Source organism: Pongo pygmaeus, chromosome 9 (assembly GCF_028885625.2).
Source record: "Pongo pygmaeus isolate AG05252 chromosome 9, NHGRI_mPonPyg2-v2.0_pri, whole genome shotgun sequence".
Classification (NCBI taxonomy): domain Eukaryota; kingdom Metazoa; phylum Chordata; class Mammalia; order Primates; family Hominidae; genus Pongo; species Pongo pygmaeus.
Window position 1 is genome coordinate 128,611,721 of NC_072382.2, and position 16,771 is coordinate 128,628,491.

The 16,771-nt window shown below is 44.4% G+C and overlaps 1 protein-coding gene across 4 annotated transcripts in view; it reads right to left on the reverse strand.

Annotated features, from left to right (window-relative positions):
- The window catches only part of KIRREL3 (kirre like nephrin family adhesion molecule 3), a 592,978-nt gene that overhangs the window by 372,021 nt on the left and 204,186 nt on the right, over nt 1–16,771 (reverse strand). The gene's annotated exons all lie outside the window — the stretch shown is intronic.

Below are 16,771 nucleotides of genomic sequence, written 5' to 3' on the forward strand. Positions count from 1 at the left end.
CACATCTGCGTGGGTGGGGGCGCTCTTCCCCCTTCTGTGTCCTGCATCTACCACAAGCTGGGCTTTGCCACTGTCTCCTGTTCCTGCTCCCAGGGGGCAAATGATGGATGGAAACATCATAAACAAGAACAATGCCTATTGTGCTCTGCTTAGAAATGGCCTGTGTTCTTTTAAAAAATATGAATAAAATAATATACTGAGTAAATTGGGTGGTGTGGAGGATTTGCCGATGAGAATGCAAATGAGCATGATGTCACTTCTTAGCTTTGGGAGGAAAAAATGAGTGATCCTTGAAATGGTCTTTTTCTACCATTAGGACAGGAAGGAAAAACCATCTTTGGTAACAAAAGATCAGAAATTGCCTCCTGAGTGCTGCCTGCCTGCTTCAGAAGAAAAGTCTGTGTTTAGGAAACCTCTTATTGAGGAAAGAGTACATTTTGGGGGGCATGTACAGGCAATTTAGTGGTATTAGTTGACCTGATGGGATGAGAAATAGTTGAGGTATTAGATCATAAAGGGAGGGCAGGTGTTATCATAATAGAAAATTCCAGTTCATCATCCCTGGCCTGCGCTGCATGCAGCCAGCTACCTGCTTCCCAGGCTTCTGCTCACAGGAGCTTCAGCTTGGCCTCACCTTATGCGGAGTGAAAGCCCAGCTACTCCTGATGGTGATGGCATTTGCAGAAAATTGTACATATTGTGCAGATCCATCTCCTTTTCTTGCCCTTCTTTCAAAAGAAATGAATTCACTGGGCACTTATGAAAATAAATGACTGATGGGAGGAGGCTGGAGCCAAGCCTTTTGTAAGCAAAGGGATCTGAGTGCAGTTTCGAAGCCCATAGCCAGGGGTCAGCCATCCAGGCCACAGGGTCCAGGGGACCAGATTCCCAGGCCCAGGCCAGGTGTGAATGAGTCTGAGCCCAGTGAAAGAGGGAGAGGGAACAGAGAGGGATGACCAGACCTTGCCTTCTTTGATTTCTAGAAGACTTCCTTTGCTTGTAGAAACCTTTTAGCAGGTGGAGGGACAGTTGTGGGGCTGTAGGGGCGGTTTCTCAGAGTGTGAGGTATGGGAATGGGGATGTAGCATTGATTCACACTTGCTGTCTGCTGTGAAAACAGTTTAGAGGGAACAGGAGGGGCCCTGGGGGAGGAAGGAGGGACTGCTTTCAAAGAAAAACAGGTGAAATTCATTGGTGGTGTGGTTCTCCTCTTCTCTCTATACCACTCTTCCCCAATTCCTGGTGCCTCTGCCGACCTTCCCAACCCCAGCCTCCCTTTTGGGGGAGACTTGCTCTTAGCTGGCTAGTAAGGGAATCGAGGAGGCAGAATGTTAAGGATGGGAGGCAGCGAGATGTAAATAAACCCGGCTCTGAGGTTAGGTGGGCCAGGAATCAGATCCCTGTTCTGTCACTCATTAGCTAGCAGACCACTGTGAGTCACTTAACCTCAGTGCTTTCCAATCTGTAGAATGGACATCATCAGGGCCACCTCACAGTGTTGTTGTAAACATAAGATGAAATCATGAGTAGTATTGGCAACGTTGTAGTCATTTAACCCTTCAAACAACTTTATGAGATAGGTACTATTATTACTGTTACTTTTCAGTTGAGAAAATGGTGATGCAGAGAAGTTAAGTAATTTGCCCCAAGTCACACAACTTGCAAGCGATAGAGCCTAGGCTGAAACCAAGCAGCTTAGTGCCAAAACTTGTGTAGGTAACCACTGGACTCCACTGGACTCTTAAGTTGAATCTTTACCTGTCTAATGGCCCAGCAATTCTTCAGGTATAAATCCTATTGCCTCCGTCAGAAAACATATACAAGGCAGTTCACAGCAGCATTGTTTATAGCAGAGCCCAAACTGGATACAACTCAATTACCCATTAATAGGAGAATAGATAAATAAATTATGTTATATGCCCCACAATGCGATTAACAATGGTTACAAGTAACAACATGGATAAATCTTAGAACATGACACAAAGTGGAAAAAGCAAATTGCAAAATGCTATATAAAGTCTTAATCCAGTTTTATAAAGCTCAAGAGCAAGCAGAACTAAACTATACTGTTTAGGGATATACATGTGTGATAAAGCTACCAATAACAACAGCAAAAAACTAAGAAGAAGATGAAAAACAGTGGTTACTTGTGGGGATGGAGAAGGATGACACAGGAGTGGGGTGGACAAGCTCTGGTTCTTCTATTGGGGGGTTCACAGACGGCCATTTCCTTATTAAGCTTACATCTCTGCTGTGTGTATTCCTTTGGACCTTTCAAATATTACACAATAAAATTAAAGTGTTCACTATCTCACATTTGTTAACTGATACCTTTTTAGCTCTCCACCCCCACCCACCTCCAATAATGTCTTGTAAGGTTTATTGCAAAACAGCAGAGGACAAGCTAATGACCTTTTTAGTGAGACAACAGGCCAGGGCAAGTAAAAGTCACTGGAAATTCCTTTAGACTCTGGAAGAAAGCCACAGTGCACGGGGCTTTCTTGTTGTATTCACTGGGGACCATGGGTCTTATTTTAGTTTTGCTAATGTAATAAGGTTGTAGTCCTGAACAGTGCAGGCAATCTGGGTGGAGTGAGCAGTCAGGCTGAGGAAGGGTTACTTTTGTTCTTTCAAACCACTCTTAGTTCCTTTGGATGTGAATGCTTAGTCAGAGGTCCAAGGAGTTAGCCAGAGAGTGAAGGAGAAAGAGAGCAGGAGAGACAGATGATAACAGGTGCACCAGCCCAGATGTCACTTGCAGGGAGCTCCTGCAGAAGGTACATGGCCACAGCAGATGCTGGGTGGACAACTCAGGTCACTGGCAGTGACTCACACAGAGGAACCAAGGCAAGGAGAGCACAGGTCCTTCCTAAGAGGGAGCAGTTGAAGGAAGAGGTTGGAATTTAAGAGACTAAACTATTTCACCCAAAGTGACTGAGAATTAACTAAGGAAAATGTGTAAATGATTGCACTGGACCGAGCTTACTGGAGTGGACCGGAAGCCTGCTCATGCTCATGAGACACCCAGATAAGGAACAGGCAGATGTGAAGAACTCGCGTTCCTCTGCATAACTGAGCTCCACTGTGAATAAATTTGCAATCCAAATACACATGTTGCTTCTCTTCATTCTCCTCCAGTACCTAGATTTTAATAGGTACCTATTGAAAATCTGAAAAGTTATATAATGGCCTGAAAGAACGCATTTCTAATGGTTGAATTTCCAATGCTGGTGATAGACTGAAAGATGACAAGGGAGAGAGCAGGGCTGGATTAAAGAATTTAAAGGCTAAAACACTGAAAATATTATAGTATGCTTTCTTATGTTATTTAAAAATAAAAGTGGTTCTAAGACATAAAATAATGGTAAGGAAGTCCAACAGAATTCAGATATTTCTCATGATGGCTGGGATTAATTTTTAAAATAAAATATTAAGTATCAAATTTTATTCAAAAGATGTTTAGGTGCCTTTAGCAGTTACCTTGTCTATCTCCTGGATAATTTAATCCTCATAGGTCATGCCAGCCTGGACCATGGTTCCCTGCACAGTATTTTCTGCTTTCTCTCTGTGAAGGCTGGTTCAGTGGGGTGGACTCAAGAGGACATGGGCTTTTTAGGCAGAAGACCAGATGCCAGCCCCTGCTCTGGGCACTTTGTATAACATTGGGTTTTTTATATAATCAGTCTGAGCCTCAGTTTCTTTATTCATAAAATAAGGATAATAAAAGCTCCCTCACAGTGTGGTAACACAGATCACATGAGAGAATATAGGGAACATGTCCAATAATATTGATTTGTGTTACAAAAATATTTTAACCTGAGTGTTTTCAGAAAGTTAATTACAACCAAATGCTGGTGAGAAACAACAGGAACATCCCTGGAACAAATGCAAAGTGGTACGGCCACGTGGAAGACACTTTGGTACCTTCTTACAAAACGAAACAGAGTCTTACCATGGGATCCAACAATTGTGCTGCTAGGTATTTATCCAAAGGAGGTTAAAACTTATGTCCACCTAAAAACTTGCATATGAATGTTTATAACAGCTTTATTAATAATTGCCAAAAATGGTTGATGGAAATATTTTCTATCTTGATTAGGATGGTGATTTTAAAGGCATATATATTTGTTAAAACTCAAGGAATAATGTATACATTTTAAATTTGTTGATTTTATGTAAACTACACTTCAGTATAGTTAATTTATACAATAAAATTATATATGTTGTCTCATTAAAAAAAAAATTGCCAAAAATGAAAGCAACCTAGATGTCCTTCATTGGGTGAATGGGTAAACTGTGGTACCGCCACACACTGAAATTTTATTCAGTGATAAAAAGAAATGAGCCACCAAACCACAAAAATACAGGGACAACTTAAATGCACATTGCTAAGCAAAAGAAGTCAGTCTGAAAAGGCTAAATACTGTGTGATGTCAACTATATAATATTCTGGAAAGGCACACAGAAGAAGGTTCACTGTTTGCCAGGGGATGGTCAGGAGGAGGAGGAGAGAGATGAATTGTGGAGCACAGGTGTTTGTTAGGGCACTGAAACTACTCTGTATGATCGTGTAATGGTGGATACATGTCATCATACATTTGGCCAAGCCCATAGAGTGTACAGCACACAGAATGAACTCTAATGTAAACTAGGGACTTCAATTCATAAGAATGTATCTATATTGGTTTACCAATGGTAACAGATATACTACACTAATGCAAGATGCTAATAATAGGGGAAACTCAGGGCAGAGGTTGGGAGGGAGATGATGTACGTATAAATTTTATTTTATTTTATTTTATTTTTTGAGATGGAGTCTCGGTCTGTTACTCAGGCTGGAGTGCAGTGGCATGATCTTTGCTCACCGCAACCTCCGCTTCCCGAATTCAAGCGATTCTCCTGCCTCAGCCTCCCGAGCAGCTGGGACTACAGGCATATGCCACCACACCTGGCTAATTTTTTTTTTTAATATATTTTTAGTAGAGATGGGGTTTCACCATGTTGGCCAGGCTGGTCTTGAACTCTTGACCTCAGGTGACCCACCCGTCTCGGCCTCCCAAAGTGCCAGGATTACAGGAGTGAGCCACTGTGCCTGGCAAGAAATATGTAGAAATTATTTACACTTTCTCTTCAGTAGTTCTGTAAACCTAAAAATCCTCAAAAAAAAAAATGAAGTTTTTTAATTAAAAAGAATTACAGAGCCACTTCAACCACCAGTTCTTCTTCCCCCTGTGCACCCCAAGAGCGTACATCAACTCTTTGGAGGAGCATGTAGATACCCCATGCCAGGCCAGCCCCCGTACTGCCAGGCTCATCCTCACCCTGGATAAGGCTCATGCAGGCATTGGGAAAAGCATGAATCAGAAATAAGAGTACATTTTTCATGTTGAACTAGTACCTTGTCTGCTTATGTTGCCATTCATACAGCCAGTAATAAGCCACTCCACTGTCATGTCTTCATTTAATTTGTTACTTAGACTAACCTTTCACTGGGACACGTTTTTATCCATGGGGTCCATGGGTTTTATTTTAGTTTTGCTAATGCAATAAAGTTGGAATCCTGAACATTCTTTTCGGTCTCTAGAAGTCATGAAGGGAAGAAGGGGTAAAAAAAAAAAAAATGCAAGACACAACATAAAATCAGACTGATTCTATGTTAAAATGGTGAACAAAAAACCAAGGACTTGACCAGATGAAAAGAGAGGGGCTCAATCCATGTTAGTTCCCTGGCTTGCTGATCCCAGACTGGGCTGACCCAGGGCATCAGGGCTGGTGATTGTCTTGGATGGAAGGATCTCATTCTGCTGGTCCTGTCCTGCAGCATTGGGTGTGGAGGAAGGCTGAAGGAGGGGACTCGCAGTTGTGGGTAGCTGGCCTTCACATTAAATATAGCAAGTTGCTTGAATGGTGCCATTTGAAAAGCCTCCAGTGTCTGCTGCTGACATCTGAAATTCCCCTCCTTCCTCATGTGAAGTGCCTAGCAGGTATCCACTGGGTAATTGAGCACTAGAAATGTTGGCACAAGAGCCCTCTTGTGTTAAGCATTGCCCCCACCCCTGCTTTTTATTTATTTTTATTCTTTTGTTTTTATTTTATTTTATTTTTGCAACAAGGTCTTGCTCTGTTGCCCAGGCTGGAGTGCAGTGGCATGATCTCGGCTCACTGCAGCCTCAACTTCCCAGGCTGAAGCTATCCTCCCACCTCAGCCTCCTGAGTAGCTGGGACTACAGGCGTGCACCACCGCACCCGGCTGATTTTTTCCCACCCCTGCTTTTTAAAAATGTTGGTGCTCCAATTAGAGTTGCACCTTAGGTAGAGTACATGAAAATCTGATTGTCGGCAGAGCCCTCAGACTTAGAAAAAGGCCTGCCTGATTGGGGTTGTGAACTAGCACAGAGCAGGAAGTGGGGAAGAAACCAGGGAGAACGTTTCTGGGGTGGAGTTCATATCAGGGCTGGGGACAGAAAGGCTGATCCTGTGAAGATTCTCTGCACACTATTGGAGGAGCTGTCTGTTGCGGGAGGGAAGAAGAAGCATCATTCAGATCCCCCACAGCCCACATTCGGGGCCACCTGGAGTTAGCAAACCAGAGGTCTGGGGATGTGGCACTGAATTTGGGGCTGTGTTACTGTGCAGGGAATATGAGCCTAGGCTCTGAATATGGGACCAATTTGAATTTAGATCCCACCTCTGCCAGTTGTTGACCTCTCTGAGACTCAATTTCTCATCTATGAAATAGGCTAATAACAACATTGTTTCACACAGCTGTAGTGAGCATCAAATGCGTCTGATTCTCAGCGTAACATCTGGCACAGAGAAGCACTGGATGCTGATAGTTTTGGTGGCACGGCTGTTATTGGTTGGAAGAATCTGCTGGTCAGCGTCGGGGGCCCTTCAACTTCTGCTTGCAGAAGCCCTGTTCATCTGTTACCTGGGAAGCTAAACTGTCCACACCCTCCTCCCGTGGTGATCCCCAGAAGAAGCTCTGAGGGGGCACTCCAGTTTTATTAGTGGCTTACCATGGCATTTAGTCCCAATCTACTCCACAGCCTGTGACAGCTGGGGCTGTGTGATGGGGTTTCTGATGGGGCCCTGGCAGTGGGAGTCTCAGCATCCAAGCACAATCAGCACTGGGTCGATGTATATGAGGAAAGCACAGAATCATATGGTTGAAAAGAACTGTAATTGTAATGGAAATTCAAATCACTCCACTGAACCTGTTTTCTGCATTCATATTTTGTCCTTGTAAATCAGAAGCACCGGGAGCAATTTATTTCTAAACATCAACAATCCAGAATGCAAAGAAAAATGAAATAATTGCATTCTGACTTGCTCAAAATGATTCATCTGCATGTACATGCTGATCCTGAGGGCCTATGGACACTGCAAAGTCACATATGGGCTGTTTGTGCTTTTGCTAACTCCTGTGTGTTCCTGGAGAGGAGGAGGAAGGCTCATATCGTGGGGCCAGGTGGATTTCTGCTCCCCACTGTGAGAATTTGATGACTGTGGAAGTGATGGTTCATTGCACCCACCACAGCCAGGTGGAGAGCAAAGATGTTCCTGTGCTTGGGGGCTCCGGGAAGCATCTGTGCAGCCCTCTTCTGCTTCCCTGATTCATGAGCCCCCAAGGGTGGCCTGGAGAGGCCCCAGGTGGCCTTCCCTCTCTGAGATCCTGGGTGCACAGCTCCTTCCTCTCTCAGAACACGCTGATTCTTCCTTTTCTTTCCCAGATTTCTCCCTTGCCAGGACCCTCCCTTATTGCTTGCTGGGGTTCCTAACCTGCTGGCTGATGTTCAGGTGCCTCCTGTGATTCTTGTCCAGGGCTTGAGTATCCAGTGGATGGCAGAAATCAATGCTCTGGACCCCAGAAAAGCAGAGGTAACCAAAGAATTAGGAAAACACATTTTGGAAATAATTTTCCATTTGATATTTCATTGAAATAATTATCATTAGGAAAAGCAAAACACTGGAGGGTTTCCTTGTGCTGGCTTTATGGATTAGTATTATTTGTAAGTACATTTAGCCTGGAGCTCAGGGTGGAGTGTGGGGGAACCCATCATATTTTTAACATGTAGAGCCTCTAAATTTCCCACTGTGACCTGCCTTTCCAGGTTCTTCCAGGTCCTTTTGATTTCTAAGGTTCTAATGGACGGGTGGCCACTTATTTGGGGTTAGCATAAGGGATATATTTAGAGAAACCATACGGAGCAGCATTAGCCTGGGAAACATTTTTTGACTGAGGAGGCAAAATGCTATAAAAAGAAAGAACATGGGTTTGAGGTCTAAAGCTGGGTTCAATTTTGTAGTGGCTCTGTGATTTTAATCATGCTGTGCCTCAGTTTCTGCATCTGCAAAATGAAGAGTACAATAGGCCTACCACAGAGGAGCACATGCAGGGACACACACGAAAGTACTTATGAACTACCAACTGTGAGTGTGTGTATCATCTGTGTGTGCATGTGTGTATCTGTGCATGTGCATGTGTGCATCTGTGTGTATCTGTGTGCGTGTGCATGTATCCGTTTGTGCATGCATATATCTGTGTGTGGATGTGTGTATCTGTGTGTGCGTTTGCATGTACCTGTGTGTGCATGTGTGTATCTGTATGTGTGTGCATGTGTCTCTGCATGCATGTGTGTATCTGTGTGTGTGTGCCTGTGTGTATGTGTGTGTGGATGTGTGTATCTGTGTGTGTGCATATGTGTATCTGTGTGTGCGTGTGTATCTGTGTGTGTGCATGTCTCTGCGTGCATGTGTGTATCTGTGTGTGCATGCATCTCTGTGTGCATGTGTGTATCTGTATACATGTGCATGTGTGTGTCTGTGTGTGTGCATGTGTGTATCTCTGTGTGTGCATGTATCTGTGTGTGCATGTGCATGTGTGTATCTCTGTGTGCATGTATCTGTGTGCATGTGCGTATCTGTGTGCATGTGCATGTGTGTGCGTGTGCATGTGTATATCTCTGTGTGCATGTGTGTGTGTGCATGTGCATGTGTGTATCTGTGTGTGTGCATGTATCTGTGTGTGCGTGTATCTGTGTGCATGTGCATGTGTATATCTGTGTGTGCATGTGTGTATCTGCATATGTGCATATATCTATGTGTGCATGTGTGTGTCTGTGTGTGCATGTGTGTATCTGTGTGCATGTGCGTGTGGTATCTGTGTGTGCGCATGTATGTATCTGCATGTGTGCGTGTACCTGTGTGTGCATGTGTGTATCTGTATGTGTGTGCATGTGTGTATCTATGTGTTTCTGTGTGTGCATGTGTGTACCTGTGTGTATCTGTGTGTGGATGTGTGTATTTGTGTGTGTGCATGTGTGTATGTGTGTGTGCATGTGTCTCTGCATGCATGTGTGTATCTGTGTGTGCATGCATCTCTGTGTGCATGTGTCTCTGCATGCATGTGTGTATCTGTATGCATGTGCATGTGTGTATCTGTGTATGTGCATGTGTGTGTGCATGTATCTGTGCATGTGTGTATCTGTGTGCATGTGCATGTATCTGTGTGTGCGTGTATCTGTGTGTGCATGTATCTGTGTATGCATGTATCTGTGTGCATGTGCATGTGTGTATCTCTGTGTGTGCATGTATCTGTGTGTGCATGTGTGTATCTGTGTGCATGTGCATATCTCTGTGTGTGCATGTATCTCTGTGTGCATGTGTGTATCTGTGTGCATGTATCTGTGTGGGCATGTGGGTATCTGTGTGTGCATGTGCATGTGTGTATCTGTGTGTGCATGTGCATGTGTGTATCTGTGTGTGTGCATATGTGTATTTGTGTGTGCATGTGCATGTGTGTATCTGTGTGTGCATATATCTCTGTGTGCATGTGTGTATCTGTGTGCATGGGCATGTGTATATCCGTGTGTATTCATGTGTGTATCTGCATATGTGCATGTATCTATGTGTGTATGTGTGTGTCTGTGTATGTGCATGTATCTGTGTGTATGTGCATGTGGTATCTGTGTGTGCATGTGTGTATCTGTGTGTGTGCATGTGTGTATCTGTGTGTGTGCATGTGTGTATCTGTGTGTGTGCATGTATCTCTGTGTGCATGTGTGCATGTGCATGTGTGTATCTGTGTGTATGCATGTGTATCTGCATATGTGCATGTATCTATGTGTGCGTGTGTGTGTCTGTGTGTGCATGTGTGTGTCTGTGTGTGCATGTGCATGTGTGTATGTGTATGTGCATGTATCTGTGCGCATGTGTGTATCTGTGTGTATCCATGTGTGCATGTGTGTATCTCTGTGTGCACATATCTGTGCGTGCATGTATCTGTGCGTGCATGTATCTGTGTGTGCATGTGTGTATCTGTGTGTGCATGTGCATGTGTGTATCTGTGTGTGCATGTATCGCTGTGTGCATGTGTTTATCTGTATGCATGTGCATGTGTGTATCTGTGTGTGCATGTGTGTGCATGTATCTGTGTGCACGTGTGTATCTGCGTATGTGCATGTATCTGTGTGTGCATGTGCATGTATCTCTGTGTGCATGTATCTCTGTGTGCTTGTGCGTATCTGTGTGCATGTGCATGTGTGTGCGTGTGCATGCGTGTATCTCTGTGTGCATGTGTGTATCTGTGTGTGTGCATGTATCTGTGTGTGCATGTGCATGTGTGTATCTGTGTGTGTGCATGTATCTCTGTGTGCATGTATCTCTGTGTGCACGTGTGTATCTGTATGCATGTGCATGTGTATATCTGTGTGTGTGTGTGTATCTGCATATGTGCATATATCTATGTGTGCCTGTGTGTGTCTGTGTGTGCATGTGTGTATCTGTGTGTGTGCATGTGTGTATCTGTGTGCATGTGCGTGTGGTATCTGTGTGTGCACATGTATGTATCTGCATGTGTGCGTGTACCTGTGTGTGCATGTGTGTATCTGTGTGTGTGTGCATGTGTACCTATGTGTATCTGTGTGTGCATGTGTGTACCTGTGTGTATCTGTGTGTGGATGTGTGTATTTGTGTGTGTGCATGTGTGTATGTGTGTGTGTGCATGTGTCTCTGCATGCATGTGTGTATCTGTGTGTGCATGCATCTCTGTGTGCATGTGTCTCTGCATGCATGTGTGTATCTGTATGCATGTGCATGTGTGTATCTGTGTATGTGCATGTGTGTGTGCATGTATCTGTGCATGTGTGTATCTGTGTGCATGTGTGTATCTGTGTGCATGTGCATGTATCTGTGTGTGCATGTATCTGTGTGCATGTGCATGTGTGTAGCTCTGTGTGTGCATGTATCTGTGTGTGCATGTGTGTATCTGTGTGCATGTGCGTATCTCTGTGTGTGCATGTATCTCTGTGTGCATGTGTGTATCTGTGTGCATGTGCATGTGTGTATCTCTGTGTGTGCATGTATCTGTGTGGGCATGTGGGTATCTCTGTGTGCATGTGCATGTGTATATCTGTGTGTGTGCATATGTGTTGTGCATGTGCATGTGTGTATCTGTGTGTGCATATATCTCTGTGTGCATGTGTGTATCTGTGTGCATGGGCATGTGTATATCCATGTGTGTGCATGTGTGTATCTGCATATGTGCATGTATCTATGTGTGCATGTGTGTGTCTGTGTGTGAATGTGTGTATCTGTGTATGTGCACGTATCTGTGTGTATGTGCATGTGATATCTGTGTGTGCATGTGTGTATCTGTGTGTGTGCATGTGTGTATCTGTGTGTGTGCATGTATCTCTGTGTGCATGTGTGCATGTGCATGTGTGTATCTGTGTGTATGCATGTGTATCTGCATATGTGCATGTATCTGTGTGCATGTGTGTGTCTGTGTGTGCATGTGCATGTGTGTATGTGTATGTGCATGTATCTGTGTGCATGTGTGTATATGTATGTGCATGTATCTGTGCGCATGTGTGTATCTGTGTGTGCATGTTTGTATCTGTGTGTATCCATGTGTGCATGTGTGTATCTCTGTGTGCACATATCTGTGCGTGCATGTATCTGTGCGTGCACGTATCTGTGCGTGCATGTATCTGTGCGTGCATGTATCTGTGTGTGCATGTGTGTATCTGTGTGTGCATGTATCTCTGTGTGCATGTGTTTATCTGTATGCATGTGCATGTGTGTATCTGTGTGTGCATGTGTGTGTGCATGTATCTGTGTGCACATGTATCTGCGTATGTGCATGTATCTGTGTGTGCATGTGCATGTGTGTATCTGTGTTGTGCATGTATCTGTGTGTGCATGTGTGTATCTGTGTGTGTGTGCATGTATCTGTGTGTGTGCATGTGTGTCAGCTATCCCCCAAATTTCTCCTGAGTATGAATTTTGTTGGAAAAATAAGATGATAAGAGCTTGGGAAAAGATGAGACTCCTAGGAACTTGAGCCCATGTGGAACTCATCATTCTGCAGAAAACTAGGGAAGAATCTGGTTTCATTCCTCAGAGCAGGGAGCCAGGAGGAAGGAACGGGTTGGAGCAGGAGGAGCAGGGAGAACCAGAGAGATGGCAGAACCTTTTCTTCCTCCCTGGAAACCCCTCTGCCTCCAGTTTTTATTAACTTCCAGTAGAATAATGGACAGCTTTCCCTGAGTGATTTCTTATGGAGACACTAAAAGGAGCTAAGTCTGCTTTCCAGGGATTGGGGAAGTAACTGAGCAAATACACTTAAAAGCCCAGGAGCCTGGCTGGGATGCCGAGATGCTGGGACTCAGGGAAGGCATCAGTAAGTGGTCTCAACTCCAGCTGCTGTAGAATCATCTCAGGAGTTAAATGACACTCCCCAGTTCAATCAGGATCTCTGGGTGGGGCTCTGAGCATTGGCGTTATTTTGTGAACCAAAGTTGAGGACCATTCCTGACACTGTCGCAGGCCACCTCTAACCAGATCTCCAGGGGCTGGGCCCCGCTGCATCTAGGACACATCAGTTATGACTCAGGTCTGGCATCACCAAGAATGTCCTGGTGATCTCAGGGAAGTAATCTAGACCAGCTGAAGACTAATTAACTTGGGCCATTAGAATCTGACTCCGTGAGACAAAGAGCCTGTGACTTGGTATCCCATGGCCTTGGAGCAGCCCCCGTCCTCATCTGAGCACTCAGGCACTTGCTTGAGCTCCTGCTCTGCCTTCTAGTCTGGGGAAAGACAGGTTCTCACAATAAAGCTGGAGTTTGCATTGTGATCACCTGGGTCAGAGGAGCTTGAAGACTGGAGGCTACAGAAATGGTCTTATTAGGGCATTAGCATAAGTGGTACACAAGGCAGGTAGGGAGGTCTCCAGGGAAGGATTTCTCCCTTAATTAAGATTCAACTGCAGTGAAATATCAGCAACCTTATACCTCTTGTATGTACCAGAAAAAAGTGCTAGGATTCTCAAATATCCTTCTCTCCTCCCTTTTCTGCCTGCAAACAGCATTTGATAGTGCAACCTTCAGGATTACCTCAGGAATAATGAGCTCCAGGCACCCTTTCAGCTGCATTAGTGAGGGAAATGCAACACTCTGTTCCTGGCACACAAACAGGCCACCCCTACAGCCAGGTGTGAACTCCAGGCTTTCTGGCTGCACAGAACCATTCAACCCCTGGACAATGAGTGAGCAAACTAGAAGCCCAGGTATCACTTTTCAGTGGATTTAGCTGTGATGGGGGATAATGGGATGGTGGAGCAGAGTGGCTGCATTCTGAGCCACAGCTGTGGGAAGCTCTGGTTAATAGGATGTCTGCTTGCTGTTGGAGGCTGGTGAGGGACAGGGACATTTAGGAGTGAGGACATGGGGAACACTGCTTTAGCAGCTGATATTTGTGGTGCATGCGTGCCCACATACCTGACATTTGCAAAAATCCAATCCCATTGGGCTTTCTGATTTTTAGAAAAACCTTGATTAACTTGAGTGCTTGAAAAAGATGTAGATTTATGGTTACCTAAATATATTCTGCATAATTGGGAATTAATAAGAAACTCTACCCCTTTTACATTTCAATTTTTGTGAAAAATATTTCTTAAATACACTAGCTCTCTTTTCTATCCTAAGGATTACAGTTAATTGACAATTTTTGGGTCTTTGGGGACATCAGCCTGATATATCATTTTTCATCAATTCATTTACTCAAATGTTTTGAGTTTCCACTTTAAGTCAAACACCACGTGAGCTGCTGGAATAATGTTGCCATAGGTACAGTCACCGATAGGGATGAGGTAGCCCCTGAATACAAATCTCAAGACAAATTCCATAACTCAGAGTATTTCTGTGTGGGGTAACCATCCCCAAATATCTCATATGTGGAAGTCAGATGAGAAAACAATTCTACCCAAATATGAGCCATATTAGCACCAGGATGCAGTGCAAAGAGCACACGGTTTGCACGAGAGGCCCTGGGTTCAAATCCTTGCTCTGCCACTCACCAGCTGTGGGACCTTGGCCTGGCACTTTCTCTCCCAGCCCATTTCTTCGTCTATGAGATAGAACTGTAACACCTACCCTAGAAAGTGGGAAAGGAATAAGTGACAGACATGCCAGTGGCCAGCATAGCTCCTGGTCTGTAGTAAATTCTTAGTTAATATTTGTTTGAAATACAAAGTTGTGCTGGGAGTCGTGGTGCATCTGCAGTCCTAACTACTTAGAGGCTGAGGCAGGAGGATCGCGTGATCCCAGGAGTTCAAGGCTGCGGTGGACTCTAACTGTACCCTGGCACTCCAACCGGGCCACAGAGTGAGACGCTGTCTCTTAAAAAAAAAAAAAAATTGAATCAGTATCCTAAAATCTAAGGAAAGCAAAAGTAAGATTTCACCTCACTGTCTCCAAACACCCCCAAATCAGTTGGTTGAAACCTGATTAATTGCTATTCCATAGGCAAATAATGCTGCCAAACAGTCATTTGTGGCTGTGAGGAAGAATGGCCAGGAAAGTAGACATTCAGAAATTCAGTTTTAATGTCACAGGTTATGACTGTCGTTTACCAGGTGCCTTAACCATCTGCTTACAGTTTTTCTTCCTTTCTTTGCCTTGGCCCTACCTCACCGGGAGAAGTTAACCAAAGAGGAGTAAGAGATCCTTCAGGTGGAGTGGGCCATGATGAAGGCAGGTGGGGGCAGAAACAAAGGAAAAGCAGCCCGGGGAGATGGCGTTAGTGCTAGGCGGCCCGTGGAGAAAAGCTTTCTCTATACTGAAGGTCTGTGAATAATGGTGATCGTTCAATGCCATTAATTATAACGTTGATGAGAAAAATAACGTCACTTTCCAGCTGGGTCCATAGTCTGTGTGGTGTCGTTCTTCCCATGTCTGTGTGGATTTTCTCTGTGTCCTCCAGCTTCCTCCCACATCCCAAAGCTGTGCACATGAGGTGACCTGGCATGTCTACAAGGCCTCAGTGTGAATGAGTGTGGGCATGTGTGTGTGTGAGTGACCCTGCGATGGGAGGGTGTCCTGTCCGGGGCTGGCTCCTGCCTGGCACCCTGAGCTGCCAGGACAGGCTCTGGCCACTGCAACCCTGAAATGGAATAACTGGATAAATAATTATCCTATTCTTTAAATCAATCTTTCTTAAATGTATGTATAGATCTTTTTCAAAATGCTTAACATTACAAGTATTTTGGTCTTTGTTTAGTTCAGTGATATTTCTGTGACCAGAAATATGCCATAGGAACTTAACTCTTGTTTATATCAATTAGCCTGTGGGAAAATTGGCTTTGTTACATGGTGTTTTGCTCAAGGTTGTAGTTTCCAAGAACCTATCAATGACGTTAAGTGAGGACTTACTGTGTAAGGGAGCTGTATTCCCTGGAAGCTTCCTACATGGGTATCACAGAGTTAGCTAATTGATTCCTCCATTCACGTGAAAATTAAGTGCCAGCCCAGATAAGATTCCAGGTGCTTTGAGGAACTGAGAAGAGACTGAAGGGGCACACCTGGCTCTTTTCAGTGCCCAGTCTGAGGGGTCCAGCCCTAACTGATTAAACGCAACATATGCTCCAGCAGTGGCAGGCTCATGGCTCAGGGGACTTCATAAGAAAGTGTGAGACATCCATGCTGTTTAGAGGAAGGTGGAAGGTCCACACAGGGATGAACACAACTGAGTTGGGCCCTGAAAATGAGGAACAGAGATCACCAGGCACAGAATTGGAGAAGTGGCATTGGAAGTAGAGGAAACCATGTGTACAAAAGCAGCAAGGTATGAGAGGTGCATTGGAGAGGTGCCTAGTCCCATGAGGACTGGGTGTCAACAGAGGATTGGTGTTAGGAAATTCTTACCTTCCAAAGAAAAAAATATATATTCTCTCAATCATATATATGTATTATACATAAAAAAGTATTTATTATTGTACATGCATAAATAAATCCCACTGTTAGTGATATTAATAAAATACACAAATTATAGTATTTGGCTACTATAGAATCAGATTGAGATTAGCTGGAGGATATGGCCTCTTAATGAAAGGAGGGCTCCCACCCCCGAATGATTGAGCTAACTTTCCCCACACTCTTCCCTCGGGCAATTGCTGGCTGTCACCTGTGCTGTCCCCACACCACCCCCCCCAACTCAGTACGTGGGGTTTTTACTTCTTTTCTAACCTGCTTGTTTTATGTTCAATTTGTTTCAGCTATCAACTAGATACACTCAAGGGTAAGAGCTCCATAGGGACCTGGGATGCTACTGTCACACATACAACATCTATATCTGTTGCCAGGGCAATGGAAGCGGGCCCTTTGTGGTCAGACATAGCTGAGTGGTACCTTGAAGAGTTATCCAAACCAAAGAGGGAGGACAAGTGGCCTTTGTGGTTATGCATGTGTCTATGTGTGCATATATGTGT